The 2,791-nt window shown below is 34.2% G+C and overlaps 1 protein-coding gene across 3 annotated transcripts in view; it reads right to left on the bottom strand.

Annotated features, from left to right (window-relative positions):
• The window catches only part of rpap1 (RNA polymerase II associated protein 1), a 50,163-nt gene that overhangs the window by 30,576 nt on the left and 16,796 nt on the right, over positions 1-2,791 (bottom strand). For 2 of the 3 annotated variants that reach the window (XR_002919836.2, XR_002919837.2), the window contains exon 28: positions 900-1,076. The gene's annotated coding sequence lies outside the window, so the exon portion shown is untranslated. Of the gene's footprint in view, positions 1-767; positions 1,077-2,791 lie in introns of those variants that run through there. The other variant, XM_036210009.1, reaches the window with a different exon arrangement.

The raw sequence follows: 2,791 nt of genomic DNA, 5'->3' as shown, positions 1-2,791 counted from the left end.
TTATGAGAAAAAATATATTTACAGAAAAAAACTCAAACTTATGAGAAAAAAAGTCGTAAATTTACAAAAAAAAGAGTGACACCTTTATGAAAACAAAAGGTAGTAGATTTACAGGTAATAAATTCAAATGTACAACAAAAAAGTTGTACATTTGCAAGAAAAAAAGTTGTAAATGTATTAGAAAAAAAGAATGCATTTATTACTTTTAATCTCATAATATTACTTTTTTTGTAGCCCTAACACTGTCATATTATAGTACTTTTTAAAAAATTATCAAAAAAAGACCTTTGTTTTTTTTTCTGTTCATGTTGTTGTTTTAAAGAAAAGTTCACATCCAGTCCAGCAGTAAAAACTAATACGACACACATCCCTAAAATTCCTAAATGTTAAAAGATATTAAACATTTAATTTGAGTTTCATACTTTAGCCACCAACAGCTGCTCCACTCGTGTTCGTTTGAGTTAAAGGCTAAAAACTGATTTTTTGGTTGTTTTTACTCAAATGATTTGCTTTTCTGCTCTTCTTGTCAAGCTCATGGTCCTAAAGAAAAGACTTTTGGTGACTGAGAAGTGAACCAGCACCTCCTGATGTTTTATTTCACCGGGTGGCTGCAGTTTAAGAGGGTTAGTGTTTGTTTTATAACCAGATTATCGTCTGGTTTAATCTCCACGCTGGAGGTTCTTCTTGTGCAAGAACGGACCTCATATTATTCCAATATGCTCATCTGTTTGCAATCGCAGAAGCGCCGTGCATTTAGAGCGCAGGTGTTTTTTGTTTTTTTTAAAGTCTTCTTTCCTGTTCCAGTGAATGAGAAACACATTGTAAAGGGGCTTGTAGGACTTAGATAAGGTCAAAAGGTGTTGTGTAAGTGCATTCCGTGTGCTGCTTCTTTCTCTCACCCGTCTGCAAAAGCTGTGCTTTTAGAGGCTATTTGTTACAGCTCAGCAGGGAAGCTCCAGACCCAGCATTGTAGATGTGACCCAGCGCTGACGTCAAACTGTTGGCTGTGGTTCAAAGATTAACCCTTCCTGAACCAAAATGTTTTCTTTTACCTCGACGCTTTCTCACTCTTCACCCTGAACACATGAAAAACACAAATGCAGCGTCTCATCTGCATGACAGCATGCATTTAGTCTTTGTAAACCCAAGAGGAAGAAGGGAGAAAATGTTTAGGCTGCGCCCTCTAGTTCCCCACATGAAGTGATCATACAAAGAGTGGTAAACTATTTTAAACATTACCCTTGTGTTACCTTCAGTAGCCTAAAAAAATGTAGACTCTTATTTTCAGATAATTTTAGGCCTTCACTGAAGGCTTTGCAGGCCCTGACGACACCCCACTGCTGGGATGTGGGTTGGGTGTATTACTTTGATGTTCTTTGCACAGATCTTCAGCTGACAGTCATCCCAGAACACATTCATCCTCTATATTTTTAGAAGAAAACTTCCTAAAATCCAAAGTTTCCCTTCCATTGTTCCCACTCTATTCACCCAAACTTCCTCTATTCCCTCCATCTGCTTTTATTAAGCATCAAACCTCCATTTGGTGAAGGGGTTCCTTTGTACCATGAGGTCTCAAATGTTGTGGCCTCCCCACTGCTGCTGCACATGACCCATAATGCTTTGGGAGCCTGGGGGCAGACTGCTGGACTGCAGCTGGAGACCACTTCCTTCCTTTTGTTAATGTTTGGAACATGAGATTCTGCTCGTTTTTCTTTCTCATATTTAGTATTTTGTGACTTAAATACACAGTTTTGTAATGAGCTCAAACTAGTGATTGTGTCAGACTCTCTTATGGTGTTTAAACAGTGAGGCTGCTTAGCAACAAGCAAAGACTGAGGTTAATGATATGAAGGAACTTGAAAATTATTAAGAGAATTTTGGTTTCTAAGAGGGTGCATCTTGATTTTGGCTCCAATTCTTAGTTCCTTCTGTTATTTTTTGGTTTGTTTTTTTTAATAATGACTCACTGTCGTAGTTATCAGGTTCTTTTCTTCTATTGATTGTTCAAGTTAGCATATTTTAAAAGGAAATATGCAAACCTAAGAGGTAAAAGTTATTCTTCTCCTAGCTGCAACTTTTTATTTTGTTTAAGAAAAAAAAGTTTAGCAATAATTCAAATATATATACATTTTTTTTAATAATTCAATAGTTTAGTCAACTTATATGTTTCAAATTCTCTATGTTTCATGCAAGTATTGTGGTGTACACGAGGCGTTTTCATAAATATCTGCTAACAAATGTAGGTTTACTGATAATTTGGTTGATGGATTTTGGGATTTTCAGTGCTTATGTCTAAATCAATAATTCTGAATAAACTTAATTTCATTAAAAAAAAGAAAATACATTAGTTTTGGTATAAAAATTTCAAAGAAGTTTTAATCAAAACATATGATAAAATGAATCAATTGAAAATCTTTTTCAGTTAGTAGGAATTTTAATCATTCTAATACATATTTATTTTTTTGTAAGTTGGTAATGTAAAATTAAAAACTGGTGGTTTATTTTTTTTATAAAGTGTTGATAAACTGCAACACATTAAGACATTTTACTGTATTAGCTTCCTTCAAAATAAAAGCTTTTTGACCCAAAAAGTCTTTAAAATACACAAAAGAAAGAAGTAGCAGCTGTATTAAAAAGCCTCTAGCAGTTGCTGAGTTTTTATTTAAAAATATATTTTAAACAGGTAAATATTCTTTAGGTTAAAGAATGGGCCGATACCGATAACCGATATTTCCCTTGCAACTGTGGCAATAGCCAATATTTGCTGATACCAATATTTAAGTGTATAGAA

The sequence above is a fragment of the Oryzias melastigma genome, linkage group LG22, assembly GCF_002922805.2.
Source record: "Oryzias melastigma strain HK-1 linkage group LG22, ASM292280v2, whole genome shotgun sequence".
Taxonomy (NCBI): Eukaryota; Metazoa; Chordata; class Actinopteri; order Beloniformes; family Adrianichthyidae; genus Oryzias; species Oryzias melastigma.
The sequence above is the reverse complement of the archived record's forward strand: the minus strand, read 5'-3'. Positions and strand labels throughout refer to the sequence as shown.